This window comes from Lagopus muta, chromosome 11 (genome assembly GCF_023343835.1).
Source record: "Lagopus muta isolate bLagMut1 chromosome 11, bLagMut1 primary, whole genome shotgun sequence".
NCBI classification, from domain to species: Eukaryota; Metazoa; Chordata; class Aves; order Galliformes; family Phasianidae; genus Lagopus; species Lagopus muta.
In genome coordinates, this window is record NC_064443.1 from 17783986 (window position 1) to 17810613 (window position 26628).

At 42.4% G+C, this 26628-nt stretch overlaps 1 protein-coding gene across 5 annotated transcripts in view; it reads left to right on the top strand.

Moving 5' to 3' along the window:
* Positions 1-26628, top strand: part of LOC125698623 (contactin-4) — a 304595-nt gene that overhangs the window by 67936 nt on the left and 210031 nt on the right. For 3 of the 5 annotated variants that reach the window (XM_048957196.1, XM_048957198.1, XM_048957194.1), the window contains exon 2: positions 17053-17097. The gene's annotated coding sequence lies outside the window, so the exon portion shown is untranslated. Of the gene's footprint in view, positions 1-16812; positions 16943-17052; positions 17098-25080; positions 25201-26628 lie in introns of those variants that run through there. The other 2 variants (XM_048957195.1, XM_048957197.1) reach the window with 2 other exon arrangements.

Here is a 26628-nt window from a genome sequence, read left to right on the forward strand (position 1 = left end):
CTTCTAATATTTAGATGATTACCATTATTGAATATTCAGTGTCATTTAAATTATGTGCATTGGATTCATTGGTTATATTTTTAGTCCAAGAGATACCAGGCAACTTCAAGGGCTGTGCAAATGTTTTGTAACAAAATTCAGCAAAACTTAAGCAGCAAGTGGACTGCATTTTCTGTATGCGTTGGTTAACTGCCAGCTTGAATTTGGGATTGATTTCTTGTTTGAGATGTAACCTTGAGATTTTTTCCCTCTAAGTTAGAAATGAAGGAAATGGAACTGTGGCCATGCTGGCTGTTAAACTGCTGAACCTTGAAACTCAATGCAAATCAAAACAAAATGAAAAGCCCCTGAGACCTTAAATACTTGGCTTTGCCCTAATTCATTGGGCTGTTCATTATCAATGCACTTTTAAAAAGCCATGCTGTTAGCATGCTGGAGATCTCAGAGTTTCCTTTTTTGCTCATGAGCCCTAAGTATAAATACCTCTTTGGCAGGGCCCTTTCTGAAACCTGGTGTTCTCTGAGGCTGGAGGAAACCCTCGCTGATCAATACAGCCATTAATTACGAGGAAAGGTCCAGTCATGATTTTCACTTCTAAACTTTTACATATTGACAGGTAGCAAAGCAGTTAAGACGTCAATGAAGATCTGAAAGTTACTGTACTATTGGGCTGCTCACGGAAAGATCGCAATTAAGCTTTCTCTGTCTCCCAGGACCTCCTCCCACTGGTGTCTGGAAGCATCTCTCCATCAAACAAGATGCTGTTCATACATGAAATATTCATGTTGCGACATCAAAACATGTTGCATATTATTTCAGTACAGTAGGCTGAAATTAGATTCCCATTTTATTTTTCTTATAAATGCCCGTCAGGGCTGCTAAATCAGTTTGCCTTGGCGGTCTTGAAATGGTGTCAGTCTGAATTTCCTTGATGCTGCGTAGCGTTTTGGGCAAAGACTTACAGCTTCTGTGTTCAAGATGGAGCACCTTTAAATGAACGTGAAAACCTCCTGGGAATTAAGATTCTTCAAAAACGTTCTGTGGGGGCAGGTTTGTAAGTGACAAAAAGCCACCCAAATGCTGATGCGTGGTGACCTTTGCTCCCCAGTTGCGCAGTATCCGTATGGGTTTTGATTGGAGGAGATGTAACAAGGCTCTCTGCAGGTGTCAGCTTCAAGTACCTTATTTCTTGAGCTTTTCAAGGAAGGATGAGGTGACCCTGCTGCCCTGCAGGTGTCAGGGCAGGCTGTGAGTGCTTGAAGCACTGGGCACCCTTCAGACAGCTGTGGGTCGGAGATCAGGACGCAGCCCTTGTCACCCCCCCTCTGCCCGCTGCCTGTCGTGGTGATGGTGTGATGCCAGCCTGGTGAGCAGCGTGCTGGTCTGCTGAAGGCTGCTCTGACAAGCAAAAGCATCTGACAGGGCTGTGACCTGGTCCTTTAAATCAGGAGGCAGGGGAATTAATGCAGTGTTAACTTCCTTGGCACAGTAATACTGCATTCATGCATAAATAAGATCAGTTAAGCAGCTGCTAAAAAAGCATCTTCGGTCCTCAGTCTGTGACACGTTGGCTTGGAAAATACCCCATAGAGAAGGCATACTTGAAAGCATCTCCTGTTTTGTTCCTTGCCTGCTGGCCATGTACCCAGAGGTTTTGCTTGTTCTGGGCCCTGGCTGAGCTGCAGTCTGGGTGGGTTTAGGAAGCACCGATTTCTTCTGAAGCCACTCTTGGTATTTATTTATTTTTTCTAAATTAAACCCAGCTTTTTCCAAACATCTGCAAGGTTTATTTGGTCTTGCAACAGAGACGAAGCTGCTGGTTCCCACCACTGGCTTTTTGTAATGTCCTCCTAATAATTACCACCTACTGTTGGAGATGCTCCTGCCCCACTTTGCTTTTGCAGCTGCCTGTGTTGCAGACTTTGACAAAAATATTGACCTTCCTTTTCTGCTCCACCATTAGTGTATTGCTGAAGTGCCACCCCTGTGATTTCCCTAGATTTCCCTCGGCCTTTTGACATGATTCTTTTTAATTACTAACAGCAGAAGCAGATTTTGTAAATGATGGGTGTCTACATACATACAGTATATAGGTGTTGATGCTACTGTCTTCATTCAGGTGAATATAATCAGGTTGTTTGCAGCAGCTGGGGTATGAATCCTTTGGATGAGTTTGAGCAGCACCACAGGGGATCTCCAGGTCTGGAATGAGAAACAGAGTTAAGGGATGGACATCACAGCACAGCCCTGCGAGGTGCTGGGGGGATTTGTTGGGAGCTGCACTGAGCCCTGCACCCCGTACAGCCATAACGTGCCTCTGCTGTGCACTCTGAGTCCTTGCCAGGATCCCTGAAGTGTGTGAGTTGTTTTCAAGGACCTGCTTTAAAGATAAAATCACATCTGCAAAGCTCTGCCCTCGACAAAAACTCCATATTGCTCTTTTTGAAAAGTGAGGCTCTCATGATGAGCTTCTGCATTTTCCATTACGAAAGACTTTCCAAAAGATTTTTTTGAATGATTTCTTGATAGCTGGCAATCTCCTGAATCATTTCTTATACAGAAATTGTTCTTCAAGCTGTTTTGTTCTGGTAACAACTGCCACCAAGCTTGGCTTGTCACAATTACCTGCCTGTAACGGGGAGAGCAGCGGAGTCTATAGGACCAGTGTTGCATTTCTTGCTCCGAAATGGTGGGCAGGTCCCCTCCTCTTTCTGTGCCTCTCTATTTCCCTGCCTGCCTTTGTGCCTTTTGTCTGTTCTCTTGGGGTCCGGTGCTCTTTGAGCTTGAACGGTGTGGCTGATTGACAGCGGGCCCTCTGAGCTCTGTTTTAATCCAGTGATAAATAGTTAATTTTGGAGGTTTAGGTTGTCAGCAAGCCACCTTGGAGTGTCACACTGTGAGACTTTGGTTTCCTTCTATAATCAGATAAGGAACAGATATTTCCTGTATATCCTCCCCTAGTGTTCAAGTCATACCATTAGAGCATTAAGTCAGATACATGACACCCAATTTCAGAGCAATTCTTGAGGAAAAAGCACATTATATGTTTTTAATGGGCTTCCCAGGACTTACTTTGTTTCTTCCTGATGAATATGAATTCCAGCAGGTTCGTCTGAATTCTGACCTTCAAACACACACGAAATGCCTCTTCAGGCCAAGAATATGGTCTTTAAAATCATCTAATCAGAGTGAATGTCTTCCTTTCCTCCCTGAATATCCCCTTAGAGCGGAAGAATAGAACTGTTGTAGGTGTTTCTGAAATTCGTCTGTACACTTAGGCTGAACTGCTTGCATCTTGTAGAAGTGCTATTCATGTCAGCCTGACCACCGCTGACCTTTTCTTTCCAAATGGCTTTATTTGGGCTGCACGTTGCATATAACATCGCTGCTTCTCTTCATCTCCTTTTCTTTTGATTGCCCAGTAACGTCAAGCAGACCGGAGAAACTCCTCGTACTGTACCGTGGGCTTTGCTAGAATAGTCCTTCATAAGCACTTTGGTTGAATAAATATCCATTGAATAGCTGGAGAAGATATTTGTATTCTTTTTATTTTGATTTACGTTCCATCTTCCTATCCGCGCGTCTTCAGGAGTAATTGCCAGTTTTCACCTCCTACAGAGAAAATATAATAGAGCTGAAGAATAAGTAAAATGTGCTCAGTTTCGTTCTCTTGCATTCGTAAGGGAGCCTTTATATTCTTGCACATGCATGCACTGATCATTTGCAAACCCAAAATCATAACCTCATTCTCAGCTGGACTCGCTGTAAAAAGCTCCTTGTGTGCCTCCAGGGTTTCGTTTCCTCTCGAAGCTTGTCAACGGGAGACCCGTGCATATGGCCCATTCCCCTGTATGAAATAAGTCAGTCCAACTCTGGTGTAGTAAAGGTATCCCAGATGAATACAAAGGTTGGAGCCAGTATGTTCCCTATTATAGACATCATATTCCCATGCACGGCTGATCTGATAGCAGCAGGAGTGTATGTCATGCATTTTAATGATCCTGGCAGTGCAGCATCTCTGGGGATTACCGCAGTCTCCCCGTGATGGGTGGCAAGTTCCTTTCTGTCATCTGATGGAGGATCCTGTTAGGGGTGACTGCAGCCTGAAATACCTCTGTGAGTTGGTAAAATGCTGCGTTCTGTTTGAAAACACTCCTGAAGCTGTGGCTGTCAGTGCTCTGTGGGGACCTCTGCTTAATCTGAACAATGATAAGGTCATTTTGGTGCAGCGTGATTTTCCCATCAATTAGCTCAGTCATACTTCTCACAAGCCATATATAATCATGCATGTTTAACCTGCAGGTTACACAGCCCTGCTAGTTCCGTGACCTGCAGTTCACAGAGCTGATACTCTCTTTATTTTTGTAAACGAAAAATATAATAGAGGTATCGAGTGGACTTGTCCTCTCTGTCTGTGGCACCAGTTATTGCCTTCAGTGCTCGGATGGATGCCAGAAGGCAACTCTCAAATTGTTTTCTAGGAGAAAACTTCCTTAGGAAGACTTGCCCAGAAATGGAAACTTCTTTACATGCTCCATAGCTGTTATCTTAGGAGGTCTGGAAAGGGGTCAATTTCCATAGAAAGTGCCTTTTCAAAATGTAAGTGTCAGAAATTAGGCTTTTCTGGATAATATGATGTTTTAGCCTATTTATTTCTAATGCAAATCAAGCAGTCTTCAGGTGGTAAAATAATGATCCAGAAGTAGATTCATCAAAGACGTCCCTTTTTTAATACTCCTAGTGCAGATTGAATGCTTTACTTTCCACTGCACGTTAGCATACACACACTTGGGACTGTAAATGAAACTGCAGAAGGCAGATCAGTAAATGTACTGCAGTGGGATGAGAAACTGCAACACAACTCGTGCAGCTGCTTCTGCATTTGAGAGTAGTGCAGTTATCCATAGCACCATGCTGCACCAGCCAAAGGCTTGGAGAGGTGGGATGTGAGGGCTGTGGGACAGGAGGAAAAGATTGGATGTTAGGGAGTATTCTCAAAGCTATTGGAGCGTTTGGTTTGGAGAGAATTGAGAGCTCAGTTTGCAGTAATTGGTCTGGCACCATTTTAATCTTTATTGAAAAAAGAATAAACATGCAGCCATGTAGACTACCAAGCTGTCCTCCTTTTTTGCAGCGTGCCGTTGTAGTTTCAGTTAGTGTGTGCTTCACCAATCCTAGGAGGAATTCATTATTTCTGTTGGCAAAGCGTGGTGTACTTCCCTCTTCCACTTGAAATTTCTCGCTATCTGCAGGATGAAGTTTGAAAAACCTTAATTATACAGTCAAAAAGAAAGGGTTGGAAGCCAGGAAGCAAAAAAAAATGAACCCTTGCAAATTGCTATTAAAAGTTACTTTGTGTGCTTGAGGTTGGCCATGATGCTGGAAGAGCTTACCTGGGGGGCAGGTGACTGCCCTGCTCCCGTGCTCTATTTGCAGTGCACCCAACCTGCTTGCTGCTTCACATCATCCCAAATCAGCGAAACACAGAATAAGTAATAAAACCTATGCTCAACACCAGCACTAAAACGAGAAGAAACACATTTCATTACAAGGTCAATGGAGCTAAATGGGTATCCTCAGTGTATTATAAGAAAATAACAAGAAATACCTTCAGCCTCAAACAGAAGTCAATGGAAAATCAACAAACAGTGACTGCAGATATCCTTTTTTCTAGCAGGAGCCAGGGACAACACACGTGGTCTGAAATAACACAAATAACACACAGAGGCACGCACAACCTTTAAGAAAAGGACAAACAAATTCCAGTAAGCAGCAAAGACACCCACTGCTGTTATTTTATGAATAGATGGTAAATTTGCCTTCTGCATGTTGGTGAAATAATGAAAAAATCCCAGGATTTTGAAGGCGTAAAATTGCAGACAATTTGTGTTTATAGCTGTAGACGGCCACACAAGTGAAACTAAATTGAGTGCCGGATGGAGCTAAGGGGAGAAGGAATCAGAAATGCAAGTGGAAGATAAGGCTGTGGAAATTTCTCTCTCCAAAGCTAATCAGAACTAAGTATCCTATTGCCAGCAGCATGGAGAATGTTTCAGATAACGGATAATGATGGAAATTACGTGGGGTAATTATGTCGGAAAGAACAGCAAAGGTTGTACGTGCTGACTCAGAAAATTGTCACCTCCTCCCTCTTTTTGTCACCCCGAGGAGGGAACCCACAGCCACGTGGAATGCAGAATGTGACCCTGGTGGGAAAAAAACGGCGGTGAACCGTGTGCCATACCTGCCATCTAACAAAGGATTCAAAATGTAATCGCTCTAATTTGCAATTGTAAATCTCCTGTTATCAATTAATTTACATTGTGCAAGTAACCATCTGATTATCTTTGTGCGGTGCTGTATTTACGCTGCAATTTAATTGTAAGTAATTAGCATGTAATTGCATATAGTTATTTATACCTTGTAAAGAAAGTGATGTATTTATATGCAGCTAAAATAATTGCACTTGGGAGATTTTTCTGCAGATCTTTTGATTTTTGTGCCTTTACAATATCTTATAACACTTTCTGTGTCCAAAATGGCATCGAGCTGGGTGTCCTGTGGTTGGGTTGGATTAGCTGTGTGTGAGCTGAAGCATGCAGAGTTGCGTTGGCTTTTGTATTCGTTTTCCACCTGATTGTATTTTCTCAGTACTGGCCTGCCTCTCCTCCTCTAAAAGGGAGTTGTTAACAAGAGTGAAGCCTCTGCTTCATTCTGCAGGATGTCTGCTCAGGGGGTTTGGGTGGACAGAGGGGATGCCCCCATGCTGCTGCTTGCTCAAGGCCAGCTCATCAGCGGTTGTGTTTCTCTAATCTGATAATCTGGGAGAATGTTTGGGATTCAAGAAGAAGCCTGGAGGACGGTGTTATCTTCTGGGACAGCCTGTGCCTGCTGGGGGTGTGGGAATGGAGGGCTTTTCTCTCCATGGCAGGTCAGACCCCTGAGTTTAGTACAGGATTTGATGTGTGCTCGAGGAGCGGCATCTCTTCACTTCCCTCTGCTGCTCCTGCGTTTAACAAAGTAGCTCCCAGCCACACAGCCATCAGATTTATGTTGGCTAGCAACATTATGCCTCAGCAATCATCTCAGTGCTGGGCTGCCCAAGGGCTGCCACTGCTGCCTGAAGCCCTCTAGGCTCCCTGTGCCTCGCTGGGAGCAGTTGGGAAGGTGAGGGAGAAGGGGGGCAGAGCTCAGCTGCTTGTGCACAGCCTATCGTGGGAAAAACCTGAGGGAAAGGTTTAGTTAATTCCTTGCAAGCTGTATGTAAGTGCTGCGTGTATGGTGTGCAATCTGCAGTGGTAGCAGATTTAAATGTTCTTCATAGGATCTTTTGCACTTCTGTGTTCTTCTTCAAGTCGTCTGTGCTCTTCTGTCTCTTCATTCCATTTGCTTGTTCCTTCTTCTTGTATTCCTACATACATTTACTTCTGACCATTTTGAAAGTCTGAGAGGAATACTGACAAGAAATAAGAACAGCTTAGCTGGAAAATAATCTGCAAGATATGTTCTTAATTACTTTTGTTTACCATGCATCTTTCATGACGTAGCAAGCTGCTGTAGATATCTGACCAGTTTCCTTGTGGCTCAACCAGCAGCTCAGGGCTATGGGGAATGGCCAGGAGCAGTTGCCAAAAGGCAGAAAATATCAAGCTGTGCTCCTAGCTCCTACTTGACAGCCCAGTGCTAATCATAAGCTGCTTAGCCTTTGAGGATCAAGTAATATCCTTAATGCTGTACAGATAGTATGAAGTTCATGTTTTTCGTGTTCACATACAAATGAGTAAATAACTCCAGTCGTGGCTTTTGTAGGGATGGGATTGGGATTGGTCATCAAAATAATGCATAAAATAATAAAGAAAACCATGTGAAAGTCGTGCAGCTGGGTGTGGAATTGCAAGGAGCACGTGTGTGGCTTAGTCCCTGAGCAGCTTTACCCTGTGGAAATACCAGTTAAAGCATAGGTTTCAGTGTATTAGTGATTTTATGACCTGTATAAAAATGTCAAGTCAAACAGCTGCCTACTAAATTATTCAGTGTATTGATAGAATAATGACTTTGAAGATGGAGTTATTGGGCTTAACTCTTTAAAGAGGGGTGGGGAAGGGAAGGGGATCGCTGTGCTTGATTCCAGCAGGATCCTAGCAGGATCTCTATGCCACAGGCCATCTCAGTGCAGCAGATTTGAGTGGAAGTAAGAGATGGGATTTCTTTTGACACTGATGTGAATTTTATATTGGGTGCATTGTTGGTAGAGCTGGGTAGAAAATCAGAAACCCATAAAAATGGGCTTACCCGCTGAATACTTAAACTTTTTATTAAAAAAGCATAATTAACCTTATTTTTTTTCTTCCAGGAAAAAGCTTTAGTGATGTGCATATAAAATAACTATCGTGCACGAAGGAATGCAATGTCTGATTGATTTCTGAAAGTTACAAGCCTGCAAGGACATGTCTTGAAGTATTTCATATGGGATAATATGAAAATATATCCAAAATATTGACATAATCTTACAGTGCGTTAGAATATATGTATATTTGTACCATCCTACAGTCTGCATTTGTACAATGAATATTTTGTAACGTGTGTAGATAATTTTACATTACTCTTGTGCATTACCTTGAAAGCCAATACAGAGATTGTAGCTACTGTGGACATCTCTGCTTATTTTCAGATTTTTCCATATTTTAGGAAAGCTGTTGGTCTCCTTTTTGCCTCCAGAACATATTTTCCCATCAATCATGGTACAGCAGCCACAACAAATCTGTTTTACTGATAATCCATGTTTGGGGAAACAAGGCAATTAACCAGCTGGTGGAGGCAGCAGCTGAGGCACTGGGGCTGCTGGGAGCCAACCAGCTCTGCCATGGGCTGCTTGGGCTGCCCCCACTGTGTGCATCCCAAAAAAACCATGCATGTTTCAAAACCAGAAATGTTTGTTGTCTCTCGAGCTCTGCTCGTCCATTTCAGTGCCATGGTCAGGCGTGAGCAGAGGCACTTCTGTTGAGCCATGCTGCAGCAGTGTTCCCTGAGGGCCCGTAGTGGTTTACTTCTGTTTCTTCATGGGAAACAAGTTGCAAGTTTGTGCTTTTTTGCCCCCTAAAACGTTGGTGTTACAAAAGTTCAGTTGTTTCTATTTAGATTCGAATGTCTTTTTGTAATTTCTGTTCTTTAGATCCTGGATGCTTTGCTCTTACTGATAGCACTCTAATGTGGCTCTCACAGCCCTCAGAGATCCCCTGACAGATCAGTGGGATCAAAATGTGATCCAGAGCTGCTTTGCTGTGCTCAGAACCAGGCTCGCTCATGTAGATGTTCTGCCTATAAGAGTTGAAATGGCATTTGGCTGAGTCTTTTTTCCAGATTCATGGGATTTACCATTGCCGAATTTCAGCTCTGACCTTCACAAACAGGATTTTGCCGTCTCTGGTGGTGCTGCTCGTGATCCCTGAGCAGGTCTGCCCACAGCTCCCAGCTGCACTTTCATCTCCTTTCCATACCCCAGGGCTGCAGCAGCTTACGAGGCATCACCCCTCAGCACGGCAGTGTTAGCCTTTGGAAAGCATGTCCATGCTGATGAACTTTTCTCTGCAGCACGGCGTAGCACTTGCTTGAGTTTTAGTGTCAGGTGCCAACAGAGCCAGGCAGAAGTACCTGATGGTGAGAGCAAAAAAGGGCACCAGGGCGCTGCCAAATGCTTCTATTTGCTCTTCTTGAGAACGGTGCTGTTACCAGTATGATCAATGAACTTTTCAGCCTTATCTGTGCCACTTTAGTGCCATGGAAGGAAATGCTGTGATTGGTTCACATTATGTGGGCCATGAACTTCTCCTACTTCCTATGACACAACCTTGCTTGCACAAGTGTGAAGGCACAACCGTGCTCCTCCAGGCCAACAACAGCTCCATCTCCTCCTGATGTGCTTGCTTTATAGCTGTGCTCATTAAGACTCTTAGATTGCCCATGGTGTAGGAGTAAGGATGGAGCTACATGCTTTTCTCCTGCATCTTGTACATCTATTAATGTAGCCGAACTAATTGCTTGATTAAGCTGAGTAGGGTGTAGTAGTGGGAAGAGCATCTTGGCAAAACTAAGTGAATTGGAATTAGGGGGGGATTGCTGAGCTGGTAGGTTTGTAGCAGTAGAATGTGATGCACGTAGGGAGAGTAATTTATGGATGTATTTAAAAATAAAAAAAGGGGGAGGGGGATCTGTAGCTAATCCTAATCTTTTATTTAATTTTTTCCTAATTTTCCCTGAAAATAATACCATTTATTCACGATGCAGCTGTAATAATTGAACCAGTGGAAGGAGAGGAAGAAGAAAACTACCCTTATAAATGAGTACTTGAGACCTCTTCTGTTTTGACAGATCCCAAGGCTTGGTAGCTTAGCTTGTTTTACTGTTCCTATGAAAAGGGCTTGCTATCACTAGGATGCAGACTAGTCATTTTCTGCGCTTCTGAATTTGGACAGATGATGTTACAGCAAACTTCCTCCCCTCCCCTCCTCCAGTCATAGCCTAGTAATACATTGGTTAAATATTCCCTATTCTTCTGCATGGAGTTGCTTCAGGATTGGGAAGTTAAAGAGGAAAAGATGTTGCATGCCAGCAGGAAAGCTTTCATGGTCCCTTACTGATTCTGCTTAGATTTCAGAAATCAAGTTATCAAATCAGTTTAAAGGAAATGCTTTACTACTGATGTTGTGGCTCATTTCAGATACGTTCAGTCTTTGTTCAGTTACTTTGACTAGTCTTCCTGGTTTTTTTCCCCTTCTCTTTGGTTTGTAGCTGGTACTTGCCTTTATTTGCTGTCTCCTGCTGCAAAACACTTAAAGTTTCAGATGTCTCAATTAGCTTCATTCTATAAATGATAGTTTACAAGGAACTTCACGTGCAATCTTTGGTTTTCTAAGATCAGTTCTTCATTATTCTTCAGTATTTTATGAATCCTTTGGAAGAACCTCCGACTGAGATATAATTTCATAGCATAGATTTCTATTTAGTGATGGAATTGCACCAAACTAGAAATCCTGTCTCCTGAGAAGTAAGATTATTGTACTTTAGTCACTAATGACATCTTCTGCTCTTTGGAAACTTGTGCAAGGTTTTTGCTGTTTCTGTGTACCATCAATTTTATTATTGCATTTACCTGCTTTTCTTGCTATGTACTGCTGAGGGCTGACTGGAAAAAAAGATAAACGTATTTCAATAGTTCTCTGCTGTATATTAAGAGTGCAAATGATTGCTCACTTATCATTTTCCTACTCTCTGCAAACTCTTTGTGTGTGTGTGTGTGTGTGTGTGTTTTAGTTGGTTCTTGAAGTCAAGGTGGCTTTTGGCACTGTTGTTAGTTGTCCTCAGTGGCATTCAGGACTTGCTAAATTGGTTGCATGAATCAATCTCAAAGCAACATCTCTCTTTAGTTATAATTTGGCATTTCCAAAAGGAAGAGGCTTTTCCTGAAGGCAGAGGAAGAAGGAGTGCTTCCTCAGGTGCCCCTGCTTAGGGCTCCTGCTCCCCTGACCTGACAGTCTCTCAGAGGAGGAGCAGCACATCCTTCCCCTGCTTTGAGTCCTTACAAATGGATGCACACCACCCACTGTTCCCTGAGGTTTCACTGAGAGCAGTGGATTAAAACTGAAGAAACTCTCTGTGCTGTGGCACTGAAAATGGGACTTGCTCATCCGACCTCGTAGGCTTGATTGCTTTTGTAGGCAGCTGGTAGGTCTTCTTGTTCATCTCAGGTTGTTCCATGTTGGTTGAATTAAGCCATATCAAGTCACCTTGTTCAAACTGTTGCTTCTTGTTGCAGGAGAAGGGGGGCCAGGCACCAGGAAAATGTGTGTTTATGTAGTTGGTGTGGGTATGCTTAACTTCCAAGCCCTGCACAGTCCTTGTGTATCTGTGTGCTGTGTCCCAGTTAGGTAACGTGGCAATTTGTATAAGAAACCAACCTAGAAAGAAAAAGACCTTGTTTTTGGAGAACGTGGTGTTGAGGGAGTATGTGGGCGATCTGAAATGTCTTCTGGTTTGCAAGGACAGGGAGCAAATTAAAAAGGAAAAACAAACAGTTTAACAGTGATGGAGCTGTAGCTTCAGCAAGGAGAGACTGTGGGCGTGCATCCATTTTATCTCGCTGTAGAAGATTATTCCTCAACACACAAGGTCACAAAATCTCACACTTCTGAGTATTAGAAGATAATCTTGCTGAAAATTTAAAATGTATCACCAGCAGCAAATATTTAAGGCCTTCATTTACAGCAATCGGGGGACTATGTGAATACCTGCCTTAGCTTGCAAATAAACACGGAATTGTCAGGTCAAATAAAAACAGAATGGTAAAGCATGCCAAGTGGAAATCAACAATCAAGTGCTAGTTATTACAGGTTATGTAGATACTAATTACTCGGTTACTTATGTGGTTTTCTTACTGACCTTTTTTGCTTGGCATTTTGTAATTGGTGACAAGTGATTAGAGGCATTCCTTATCAGAGTTCTGATTTTAGCTTCTGGCACTGCAATCCTGGTCAGAAAAGATTTAATATAAGAGGGATAGGAGCAAGAAATGAAGGGGAACTAATGGTCCACTCCCTTCTCTGCTAGCATAGACTGTTAACTTCAACTTGCTCCTTCATGCAAAGAATCACTCAGATATGACATTGAACAATATCCTTTCTGCTGTGCCCTTCAGCTGGCTCAGGATTCTGGCCAGGTGCAGCTGCACAAGTCACCAAGTGAAGACTGGAAAAGAAATACAGAAACTAATGGGAACTTCTGTTCTGCAAAGCCTCAGTGTTTCAGAAGCTGTTGGTTTGAGTCTGGGGCAGAGCTGGGACAGATGCATGCTGGTGGTGGTGTGGGTTGCTCATGCCCTGGGGAGACACATCAGGGCACAGCCTTAGGCTTGGGTCTTGAACAGCCTTAAAGATGCACGTGGGATCCATCTCATTCAAAATTGAAACTACCAACCTGTAGCTTACATGATGGTGAATAAAAATATGGTTGGTAGCAAGGAGTTGGTACAACCCACCCCTTCTGTTGCTTGGAAAAGAAGAAGCGGAAGGAGAAGCTACGTAGCATGGTAATGAGATATCACATGCATAAAACTGGCTGTATCTACAGTGATTTTTCCCTTTGTCATCAAAGCCTGACATGTTCTGTTAGATAACCTTTGGTAAGTGGCTGGATTGGTGCACTGTACACAAATGAGCACAGGATCTCCTAATCAGCAATTTGGAGAGAGGAGCGCATCTCTCAGACGATGCGAAACAACTGCACGCATTTCATTACTTTGCATTTAAAGTGGAAAGAAGGGTGATGGTCACGTCCTCGGCTGTCAGTGCAGTCTCCTGGAGTTATCCTTGGCTTTTTAGCAATACATGAGCTATTCACCTATATTTCCACGTGGAAAGTACCTTTGAAAGAGCATTTTTACATGCATGTGCCTGTGTCCGGTCAAAAAAACAGTGGATTCTGAGCGTATTCTGATGGAGCAGGGAGGCCTGTTATAAGTAACAGACAGTTTCAAGGGCTATGCAGCTTAGAGGTGCAATTTATGAACCAGCTGCTGAAGCAGTGTGAGATTTCTTCTACGATCTCTGCAGAATTCTGTTGTCTAAAGATTATTATCAATATGCAGTCATGCAGGTCAATGTTCTTTTCATTTGTGAAGCAAATGGCATCAAGTTGCCTTTTAAAGCCTAGAAATCCAATAGAAATGTGTGTGCTCTTTACTTGGTGAGACTGAGGTTTTCTGTTACTTAAAAATAACACTTTGCAATATTAAATTTTCATTTTTTTCCTTATAATAAACTGTGAGATCTCTATTCTGGTGGCATTTTACTTTGAAGTTAAACCAATCAAACCCTGGGAGACCTGTGATGGTGATTAGGCTTTTCCATTATTTTTTTTATCTTTTTGCACGAGGTACATAGGCTTAGAGAATGCTCTTGGCTGACTTGCCAACTATGTCTAAATGCACAAGAGATGTTTACAGGGCAAACTCTCTTCTCTCAGGGAAAACTCTCTTCTGTTTAGCTCCTGTCATCAATCTGTTGTGTTGATAGCAATGTCTGACTTCAGGAGCAAGAAGCAAGATGAGGATTTGGGAGATGCTGAGGAAGGGCTGCGTCTTCCATCCACTGCAGCTGGTGGCTGTGGCTGGCTGAAGCGTGGCTTCCTTGGTGCTCTCTTTCTTGGCCCTTTTCTCTTCATCTATTGATGTAACTACTGAGATGGTGGTACTTCAGAGTTAATGTCTTCTCGTTTTGAGAGGGCAGCTGAGGCAGAGTAGGGCAGCAATGAGTCTGGTTGTTGGGTTTGATTTCCTAAGTGTGCTCCAGGTGCAGGGGTAGAAAAAGCAATGTGAGAAATTGCAGTGAACTTCATCTTTCTTCATGAGGGTGGGAGGGCCACTGAGAGTGAATATAAGCAAGGAAGGGATCAGAAACACTTCATTATTCAATGAACTATATTAATAAGCTCAGAGGCTAGCAGGTTTGCAGTTCTCACATTTTTTAGCATACAGTGGAGAATGTTGTGTTTATAGGAAGAGCAAAAGCTTTGAAAGATACCAAACCTATATTAGAAAGCAGAAACGGGGAAGCCCTTAAATGGTATCTGGTGGATTTGAGGTAAAGACAGATCTGTAGTCAGAGAGCCTCTGCAGTGCTTAATTTGAGACTGGAATAAGGCAGAGACAGATGCGAAATCTTTTAGCTTCCTTCAGTAGTAAATATGGAAGATGTGGAAACAGGGCAAGACTGTGCTGCTGGATTGATGGCAATGCAGAACAGTGCTTGAGTAGACGAGCTGAGTAAACACCAGCCCACAGCAGAGCTGGGATGAAAAAAAAGATGAAAAATCAGCAAATGAGTTTTGTGTTTGAAATAAGTAAGGGAAAATTTTGTCTGGGGATTCAGATCCTGATGCCTCTGTAACGTTCTTGCCACTGACCAGGGTTGCTTCTTGCCCGCAGAAATATAACCCTTACTGTGTACTCTTATCTTGCATAAGCATTCTGGGGATGGATGCTCTCAGAATGTCATCATTTGCATAATATGCTAATGAGCTCCCAGGTGCGAAACACACCTCAGCTTTCTGTGGGATGGCTTCTTTCAGCCATCTCAGAGCCACTATAGACTTGGAGTGCAATGTGAGGATGTCTGCTGGCAGCAGATGAAATCAGCTCTTCAGGCTTTCATCAGTTCCCCCAGTAGCCAGCTCCCAAAAAAACTGCCTTTACCTGAAAAAGCAAATTTGGAGTGTGATTATATAGTATTTCTGTGAAATAAAGATGGAAAATAGAGGCAACGCTTTAAGCGATATTTTCCTTGAAGTATGTGCTGCTCTTTTACAGAAACTCAGGGTTGTGTAAACCTGAATTTCTTTTGAGGCTTTTTAGGAAGCCTTAGCTTTTGGAACGAGTGGAGGGGTGGCTGGGGAGCCACATTAAAAGAGGGTTGTTGCTTTTTTCCTTTGGAGACAATTTCATATCTGCATTCTGAAGTTCCTCTCCAAGCCTTCTGTTGACGAGGGATGCAGAAAAACCTGAAGCTGCTAAATGCAGTTGTTGGTGCACTGCCTTCCATAGTGTCACCTAAGGGAGATCACTGCTGGTTCCCTTTGGTGCCTGTTTCCACCTGTTCTTCACCTGAATTTGAGAGTGCATTTGAATTGATGGGAAGCAGTGGGATGCAATGGCCAGCCCTCCCCTGAGCTGTGGGAGATCTTATGTTTAGCAGAATTGCCTGGGCACTGCTGAATGTTTGCTGGTAATGTAGTTAAAATGCTTTATCATTTCAAGCCTGGGAATCTGGGTTTGGAGCTGCTAGTGAGGATAAAGTACAATTAATTTAATCAGTCTCAAATGCATGACTATGAAGAACAGTGTTCGTTTTCTTGCAATCACTAAGGGATGAAATACTATACTGAATGTAAAGCATCCTGGATTTGCTTATTCTTGGTTTTTGAGTTAATATCATTCCACCAATGGAAAACGTTGTAAGAAATTGCCCCCGAAAGCATTTCTGTTGTTGGAAGTTATGAAAGTTCTGAAGGCTTTAATATGTAGGCGCTGTTGGTTTGATCTGTTAATTGGAAGTTACAGTGTATGCTTCTTTAACTGGAGTCACCTGTTCTACTGAAGTTATCAGTATCCAAAGCACCATGTGGGCATGCAGGAGGTCGGCTGTCCTGCTTGAGTGAGCACCTGATGCGAGAGCTCCTACAGAAGCAAGCAGCAGCAGGCGTAGTAGTTGGTACACGTGCTGGGGTTGTGGGGGAAGAGAAAAATGATCTGATCCAGAGTCTCCTACACGAGCACCAAAAAAAGCCCTGGTTCGATTGTGCATGCAGGCATGACAGGGCTTTAACAAACAAAACACAAATGCAGTTCTGAAGGTCGTGTGTTTTGTAAGAAACCTCCTTTTTGCTTCGGCGCAGTGCCTTGTGAGCCGAGGGATTCCTTGGAGCCTAGAGAAAACGGGAGCTTTAAAAGCAAAAACTGGAGAGCTTTTATTGTTCTGAGCAGCAAGGGATAGATTGTTTGGAATCTAAAAATACATTGGTCATTAGGGTTATCTAATGGTGGTGCTGGGACTCCTTGTAAGTGGCTCTGGGATTTGGGTGGATCTACTGATGTGTAGCGGGGGTGGGGGGGAGCAGCTGGGGCTTTCTGCCACCTGTTGAAAGCCTGAAGTTTGTTGCACCTGGGGAAAAAGGATTCCATGTGAGCTGCTGCAGCAGGCTGAAAGTTTATTGGCCCTTAGCAAATTAGTCAGAATTGAAGAAACAAGGAGCTGCTCAATCCTCAGTACCATGTTTGGTGTCTGCAGGAAGTGATGGGCTCCAGGGGAGGAATGCCTGTGTGCTGGGGGAACTGGTGTGGAGAGTGGGGAAGACTGCCATAGGGTGCCCAGCCAGCACACTGCGTTGTCTGGAGGTACTGAAGTGATCAGAATGGCCTGTTTGCAAAATTAGTTAACGTGGGTGGGAATGAATTTAATGACAGTATCAGTATAACTAACTTTCCCTGCGTATTACTTCTTTCAGGTACTGGAACTTCGACTGAAGAATACATATCATGCACTGGAGAAGGTAATAATTATTTAATCCTAATTATGATCTGCTAATACTGTTTTTTTTATGGTCTTGAAGTAATTACATTGAATGTCTTTGCATTGTTTGTGCCTTAGACCAAGCAACGTATCCCTGTGTTTCTCAGTGCATCAACAGTGGTTTTTGTTTAAATGGCTGCTGGGAGACTTCATTTGAGTTCTTTAGGATACATACTGCTTTTAAGGAATCTTATACTGGAAGTTTTACAGAAAAGATGAAACAGTTTGCCTTCAGAAAGCTGTAAATGTAGTGCTGTTAGAAATGTTGTATATGACTTAAAGAAGGAACCACTTACAAAATGGGATTGATGTCTTGGAATGCTTTCTGTTTGGTCTCTGTTTTTCGTTACGAGGCTTTCAAAGTTGGTGTTTAGTTGATCACTGAATGGTCACCTATGCAGATGAACTGTCAAAAAGAAAACTGTCACCTCTGAAACTCAAATTCCTTAATGGTATCTGAGCTTGAAGGTCCATATGAATCAATTTTGCTTGTTGAGGTGGCTCTTTTCTATATATCCTGAAATGCTCTTGTTCTCTCTAGAATGGCATTGAAGTATTGAGCATGAATACAGGTATGGCAGCTCTAGTCTTTAGAGTCCAGCCCTGGTCAGACTGTGTTTTCCTTTGTATCTCTACTGTGTTGCCTTTGCTCCTCAACGCTGGGCTTTCACGTGGTTGAACTCTGCAGATAAATTTCTATCAAAGTGAAAGATACTTTTGAAATATACAGTGTGTTGTCACAAAAAGAGCAAAACCCAGCCAGAGTTCACAATAAATTATGTGTTTTTTCTTCTCAGTTGTACATGTTTTTGCTCTGTCTGTTGGGAGAGGTCATAAATACCTTATCAATTAATTTCTAGGTTATTTTTCTTGAAGTGATTGAGATACATCTCCTTGTGCTGGGTGTTGCTTACAATATAAACTGAATTACTGCTCTTTATGTTTAGTAAAATATTCTTATTCAGCATGGTCCTTAAATTTGTCAAACTATCTGTGTGAGACGTTCAAAGACAGTATGAGAAGTGTTGTGATATCACATTCTGATGGTTTGAAAGGCAAAGCTTATTTCTTTAATATTGAAGATAGCTTTGAATAACGATCTTCTCATGCCTTTGGTCAGCTCTTAAACTCAGGACCCTTTCTCAGGTGAATTCTTGTTTCCAGTTTCCTCAAAGTAAGCAGATGCTTCATTAATTGATTAATTGAGCCTGATGAAGAAGTGCAGGATTAGATCTAGTGATATAATTTTTAGGCTGCAGGCTTGGGTTCTGCATTCCAGATCCCTTACATGCCTGTTGGATGGTGAGTATGAAGGACTGGAGGATACAGCTATATGCATACATGTAATGGCTTGTGAACAATGCCATCACTAGGCACAATTACTTTCTGTTTACACAGTTTACTGTTTTGTAAACACTTCTCATTAGCAATGTAATCAGAATGTGTTAAATATCTCAATTCTCTGATGTTACCTGTGTGTAATATGTAGTGAAGTGCTGCTTAAAAAATAAGAGGATAAGTGGGACTTCTGGCTAGCAGCATACTTCAAACAGGTATGGTTCTTTCAAAGACCTAAGCAAAGCATATTTTTAGGAAAGTGGAGGGATGTCATATGTGTCTACTATTGACACAAGTACCTTTAATGGGGACCATAAATTCAAGTGTTTTTCTGCACCTCTTGGTTCTAGGGGACGGGAGGATTTCCTAGTCCATTCTGTTAAGCTGTGCATACTTCTTGCTCAGGCATAAGCAGGGCACAGAAGAAGTTTCAGGCTTGTTTTCTGGTCTGTTTGGGAAATCGAAACTGGATGATTTCTAAAGTTGAAAGAAAATGTTTGTGCGTACAAAAAGCACCGATGGCATAGTTGGGAAATAAAAAGCCCAAAGTGCGGAGTGAAGTAATGCTAGGACATGGGTGTTAGCAGTGTCTTTTGCCTATTCTTGGTTGCCTGTGAACTGACCTTTCTGCAGCCTCCTATGTAGGTTAGGAACAAAAATAGCCTCCTGACAGTTCTGCTGAAGTCCCCTATGATTGCAGAATGTTGGTTTTCTTTTTTTTTTTTTCCTGGTGTTTCAAGGTTGGCTTGTATTTATAGGCTGGTGTTGCTGTTTATCCTCTGGGTTTTAGAATTTCCTTTCTTCTGTCTCTTTTTTAACTTCTTGCAATGCTGTAGTCAGGTTAGCTTAAGTGTAGAGGCACGGTACGTTGTGAGGACACTTCCAGAACTGCTAAAAGACTGAGCATTCAAATGAATAGAAAGGTGTTCGACTCTGAAGACAGAGGTGTCTGAGATAAACTACTTCTATTTAATAAAAAAAGGTAGAGTGCCTCAAACAACAACCATCTAGGTAGCTGCTGTCAGAAGCACTACTTAAAAGGAATGAGGAACTGTCTTAAGGAGGGATTGCTGTATTGAAAAATAAACTGCTGAATCACTGGAAGCGAGTAAGCGGTACGGAGTCGTAGAGGCTCTGCAAAAATAAAATGGCTGCTGTAATTCAATTAAAATCACAGTAGGATTTGTTGTTTGAGATGGTGCATCCGTCATCCTGTACCTCCTGATGGCTGAAGCATCGAGGGATGCTTAAGTGAGTGCAGTGCTCCTGAAAAATGCTGGAGTGACAGTTCTGGCCAACATGATCCTCTGTTTACGCAGACATCTGCATTTTCCTCAACATACCTATTGAATCTGGGCTGCTGCATGGGCTTTGTGCAGTTGGCATTTTGCAGTAGATTACTAATCTGAATCAAGTGTCAGTTTATCCTGCGAGCAGGAAAGGAGCACCGTGTAGTTTCTGGTGGATAAATAATCAATTGTTAACAAGATAATGTTGAAGATAGCTAGTTCAATGACATTTATTGTGTTTATCTTGCAGAAACTGTGGATGTAGGCCGGAGCTTTGAAATCAAAAGCAACTTTTTAGTCCTTTCAGAATTTCCTTGAAGAAAGCAATCTCAGCTAGTGAACTCGTGCTAGAATGCATGAGTTTAAAAAGCACAGAATAGTTCCTTAGAGGCCCTGCACCAGTTCGTGTTGTTTGCAAATCATGTCTGTCTGCTTCCTTAGGGTTGAAGATTCATCTGCTGTTCTTATTTTGATAAGTTAAATTTCAGACCCTTTGTATCTTTATACCTCAACCAGGGCAAAAAGCAGTAGTGAGCTACAAGACCTTTTTCAGAGGGAGAATTTCTTCAGCTCAAATGGTTTGATCAGCTTTAAAATGAACATGAAAGAGCTTGCTCAGGTGTTCTCTGAATATCACCACGCAGAAGGCCTCTAAGGCAGCAAAGTTGAAAGGAGAACCTGTGTTTTGAATGAAGACAGCTGCTGTAATTACAAATATTGGAAATCATTCCTGGGCTTTTAGTATAAAGGAGAGAGAGTTGGAAGCAGCCTGCTGGCAGTTACGTGAGCAGGTAAGCCCCAGCTTCAACAGGACAGTGTAGTAGTCCTTCCCCAACTGTCATGCAATACACACACATGTGCAATAAGCATTAAATGGATTGGTAGAAAGGATGCTTGTTCTCTTCCAACCCAGCTTTCTGTACATCTTGAGGTTGGATTGAAAGGAAGGCTTGGGGTAAGTGGAGATCTTGCAGGGCAGGAAGATGGGGACGAGTAGTATTGCATGCTCTGCTAGATGGATGTTTATGGGCAGAGCAGCTTCATTCTGGGTCTGCAATTCAGCATAGTTGTGCCTGTTCTTGGTTGCAAGGACTGAGAACAGAGCTGAAGCATAGGTTTTATTTTAGATTTTGCATGAGTTATTTCAACGTGTGGTTGTGGTGTTTCAGGATCTGAGTGACATGTCAGCTTGAGTGCCCTCAGCTTACTTCATTGGTGACATCCATGTAGAAATCAGAGAATGACTGAAAGACCCATAAAAGGAGTTTTGTCCTCAAGTGAGAATTAGACAGGTTTTAGTTGAGTCCTGCTTATAGTCGTGTTAAATTGCACAATTTACTATTCTATTTTGGTAAGTTAAAAAAAAGAAGTTTCTTACTACAGGTGAAACAACAGGTATGACAATGGTTTTGACTGTTACTGAAATGACTTCTTTGCTTTCAAATCTTTTGTTAATTGTTTGAAATGTCTTGAATGTGCCCTTAGCAAATTTCAGTTGCATCAATTAACATTTAGGAAATTCATATCAGTCCATTAGAATATTAAACATTTACTTTAGAAATGTAAATGAAGTACACAGAGTTTGCATCTCACTTGCCCCTTGATCCATACACTCATTAGTCAAAAACTGCTTGAGACAGCAAATGGTGTTTTGATACTGAAATGATAACATAAGTACTGACTGCAGCCAGTTTTAATACTGTACCAGTTTAAGTTCTCTGCTCAGATCCACGATGCTGGCCCGTTTGGAAAAGGAGAGATCTGACTAGAAATAGGAGTCAAGGCCAAGGCAGTGTTTGGATGAGATAACAGAAGTTCCTTTTAGTGCATCTGTGTACTTTTCCTCTGCTTTAAGTTTTGATTTCCAAAGTTTAAAAAAAAAAAAAAAAAAAAAAAAAAAAAAAAAGCAATGAACAAATGGGAAATGATGCTTCTAGAATTAAAATTCATTTTTGCTTTGTAGATTGAATTATTCAGTGTAGTGTTTTCCAGAAACTAATTGTGAGTTATTGTTATCCATACAAAAAATAGTAATAGAGATGATGTTACAGCATGACTTTGCTGCTGAAACATTTCCCTGATCTATCTTTGTGTTGGGCTTATGTGTGTTTTTGCATCCTGTGCTCCAACAAAAGTGCTTTGGTAAATGGAGGTGTTGTTCTGAATGATCAATGTGCTAACTGAAGGAATGAAAAATATTCCTTCAAGCAAGTTTTAAAGTCTATTTTGAATCCTCTTACTTTTATTCAAGAGTCACAGTTGACGTTAATGTCTTTATTGAGAAGAAAAACAACATCTTTTTGTCTTCATTGAACCCATTTGTTGTACGTATTGAATTTCGTCTTAGCAAGAACATCTTTGTATCCTTACTTTGAGATACATCTAGTGTTCTAATTTCCCATAATCACTCTTTAAAAATAATACAGCTTGCATAAAACTCTACTCATTTTGTTTACATAAAATAGTCTGGAAGGGATCTGTAGAGACGGAGTACAACTGCCCTGCTCAGAGGTTTCTTGTATGATGTTATTTCAGTAGTTATTGAGGACAGCTGCCACTCATACCCTGTGGCAAGAAGGCATCAGAATGTGACTCATTTCATTTTTTGCCTCCAGTGTGTAATTCCTTCTAGTCTCTTTCCATCACTTCTCATCTTCAGCTCCCTTGCCACTTCTTAGAAAATCTTTCAGAAGCTATTACATGTCTCACGCCCACTGCTTTAATTCCTCTTCACATGAAACAGTTCCTTTCCATCCATTCTTTCCTGTAGCATTCTTACCACTCGCTCTGTATTTCCTTTTGTACTTGTTACTCATTACCGTTACAAGCATGCAGTAGCATGTTCTAGTTGTCACTTTGCTGTAATGAACATATTTCGATAGCCCAGTATTTCCAGAATACAGAGTAATACAGACAGCAAACTGTATTGCAGGGAGCAGTGAAGTTCATGGGAACTTGGATCAGCTTTGTGGTGCCCCTATTTGAAGCAGTTCAGAGATGTTTTACTTTCGCGTTTTCCTCTCAGTTTTGTTCCTGTCATTCCTCAGGAGTTACTGCAGTTCTGCTTCATCACCTGCTTTGATATACAGGATATTATCTTCAGCAGACTCCTTCAAGTCTTTTTACTTCCATAGGAAGCAGAATGGAGGGATGGGGGGAACATTTCAATGGTGAACAGATGCATCACTGATTTGTTTTTTGTTTAGATTTGCCAGTATGTTCTGGAATTAAACACCTCTTCAGAGACTGATTGGTGCTACCTCTTCTTCTCCTCTGTAAAGTGTTGCTATAGCTATCTTCCATTTTTTTTCAGTATGACTTTTTGAAAACTATGCATACAGCTCCATAGATGCAGCAGGCTGTGCACGATGGCACTTCATTGTGAACTTCAGCCCGCGCCACTCATTTCCTTCACTTTTCATTTTGCTAATGCCATAAGATGTATTGCTTGTAATTTCTCTCTATACATGCTGATCTTAAGCTCTCTTTTCCTTAGCATCCAAGCATCATACAGGATTTGCTTTGTTTCTGGAGCAGCTTGCATGTGGTTGACTCCCTCAGACCAAGTGACATGGTCCAGGTTCTCCCCATTACCTATGAGAGCTGCCCTTATTTCTCCTTAAGATGGTCTGCCATCTCATTGCCTTCTGTTATACCTTACATATACCATCTGATATACATACATATACCATCTATATAGTTATGTTCTTCCTTATCAATGTGCAAATCAGCTATCCTTAGCAGCGTCACATTGATGAACCTGGCAGTGGGCAACGACCATCCCACCAAGGCTGCAGAGAAGCTGGAGAACAATGAGCCTCTCTGTCAGCATTAAGAATATTTCTTTCTTCAGCATCTGTTGAGGCTCCCATGTTGTGCACTAATTACTACTGCCATTTAATTAAGCTGCACACAAGTTGAGGATGGATGTGGTTGCATGCAGGCCCTGAAGTCTCAGCTGTTCCTGCAGAGCCAGGATTCCAGATGACACGTGTGATGCTGTGTACAGAACCAGAAGGGCTCGTGGCTATGACATACGCTGTATGGATGGATGCTGCCTTATTAAAATTTATCTGCTGGTATTTGGTATAAACCCAATTAATTTCATTAGTGTGAACTTTGTTTCTCTAACCAGGTGTAAGTGTTCTTCCTGTAATGTCCTCTGGCCACATTTGTCTCCTCTCCAGAATGCAGCCCTCTGCTTGTTCTTTCAGCTGTTGGGAGTCTGCAGCAGTTTGCAGTCATTATGCAGCGTTACAGATAACTTCAGACAGGAGATGTGCTGTTTCTCTCTTCAACAGAGTGCTGTTCAGATCTGGAGGTTGCTTCTGTTAGCAGACAGAACTGTAGATCTGGACTAAGTGTGGGCATCCCAGTGTTAGGCTGTCATCTCATTGTCAGAACTCATCACGTGCATCTGCCTGATGGCACAAGTGGCCCGAGTGCTCTGGAGCTCTGGCACAGTGAGCCTCCCAATGAGATGCTGTCATCTCGGCTGGGTTTTCATTTCTTTGTCCGTAGAGCTTCCTGTAGCTTACAGTAAGCCACAAATCACGCTGTCTTTGCTCATTATGCAAGCCTGTCTCTGGTCAGGGATGTGCGACTTTTAGACTCCTGTAGGCTTTTGGATTTTGTTTTTATCTTTAGAGACCTTCCCCCTTCACCGTGCATTTACTCTCTGCGTTTTATAGATAGGTACATCTCGAGCATTTTTATTACTCCTTGTTCTCTATTTCCATCTCAGTTAATTGTAGCAAATTCACTTTCTGTAGTTATACACAAAGTGGTTGCAGTCATTTTGTTCTTATGCTACCGCCCATAGCAAAACCCATAAATTTCCAGATGACTTTCATTCTCCTTCCTGAGCCATTTTCATGTAATTCTGCACTCCGGTGCTATCTCTGTACTAAAGCTCTTTATGCTGGGTTGTATTTTTAACTAATGATGTGTCACCGCACCAGCTTGGATTTTCTTGTATCTATTCTGTAAACAACTAAAGTTCTTTTAAGGGGGAGGAAAGGAAGGAATGGTGCCAAAGAGTTGTGAGTCGTCTTCGTCTTCACGCAAGCAAAAGAGATCAGACTGGCTTAGGACCAAATTAATTAAATGTTCCATTTAGTGAAAGATGTCGGTTAGGAATAGATAATACCTTCCATCTGAAGTGCTTCACTGGTGGGGAACAGCGTCTCTGTGTGAGCAAGCGGCTTCTGAATGTTACACAAATGTCAAAGCAGCAGGAAAAGTTTCAGGGCTGAGGCTTTGCTGGAGAATGTTATCTCTTGGCAGGGGTTTTGGCTCCAACTTTCCATTAAGAGAGGCGGCGTCAGCAGAGCGCTGTGGGAGCGCAGGAGCCAGGAGGGCCGGAGCATGGCGGGATGAAAGGGGAACTCTTAAGTAGTGCTTGTGGAGTGCTGTGCCAGGTCCACGAGGAGCTGCAGAATGTGCTGTTCTGGAGAGTAACAGTGGACACCATTCCTCTTGCATTTATATGTGATGAACCAGCAGTTGTGATGTACAGCGAGGGAAGTAGAGGAAACCTTCTGGCTTTGAGAAAGGAGTTAGGAGAGGGGCTTGGTTGTAGCAAAGCGTGTGGGGAGAGGGGGAGACTGGAAGGCTTTCCTGTTGGTCCCTTGCTTTGTTGACCTGAATGCAGTTTAGTTTCTGAAACTTTACCTATCTGAAGTCAGCTAAGTGGAACATGTATCTTTGTGATGCAGAAATATAACTTCAGGTGTTGTAGATTCGGTAACTTTAATAATCATTTACTGATGTAATGCTGCCCTCTGCTTAAGAAATGCCAAACATCGTTGTGCATTTAAAACAAAACATCTGTGCAGAAGAAAGGCAGTTCTTTTAGTTTGGAGTTTTGGGTCGCGTGCAGGACTGGGAGCCTGATCTCTGCAATCTGTGGATGAGGAATGCAAGTGCTGCCTGGACCAGGTCCATCTTGGGGGTTCCTCTGCTCCTCAGTGTTGTGGGATTTTCCTCACTGCTATTTAAAAACAGCAACAAAAAGCTTTTTGTTGCTCCATTTTAAAAGATTTCTGTAATTAGTTTGTTGTAAGAGGCTTGACTGAGAGGTCATTAGGCAGAAGAATGAAGCTAATTTATGCGTGAATATCATAATATTTCATCTTGATTAATCTGCTCGAAATAAACACCAGAAAGACAAATTACTTGCTTGTCATCTGAAGTGACTTAGTGTACTCCTGGATTGTGTCACTGTACATCAGGCGTGTTGTTTTTACTCCTGGAAGTGATAAGCATATTTTGTGTGGGATGGCAGTATTGCTTTCAGAGAGGATGTAGAAAAGCCTTGGGAGGCATTCAGAGAAGCCTCAGGTGCAGGAGAGCAGTACCATCTCTCAGTGCTGACCTGTGCAGAACTGTGCTTCCCAGGGTTGCAGCACTCAGCCTGCTAGCACTGGATTTAATTTGAGGGACCGACAGCAGCCTGCTTCCATTTGACATGGATTTATGTAAAGTCCAACCAAGAAGGTCACAGCAGCCGGAACCTGAAGTGACAAAATACATGGGAGATAGCTGAAGTAGGTTGGAGATACAGATGTATTGATGTATAATCACATTTAGCGAAGTTTCTGGTTGCTGACTAAAGTGAGAAATATTAGAAGTGCAAACACGATCCCTTTTTCCTCTCAGTTCACTGTCACCTCTTGCTTATCTTGATGGAGCCTCAGCTTGCGAGCATTCAGGCATGGCTGGGCCTTGCACGAGGCAGTAAGCCAGCTGGGTTGGAAGGCTTTGGACACTAACTGCATCATCAACAGCCTGACAGCCTTCTGCTGCACGTTGAGATGTAGTCCCACGTGCAAAGCATGCAGAGCTCCCCCCATGCTCCTGCCTACTCCTGCCCATGGTGCGTG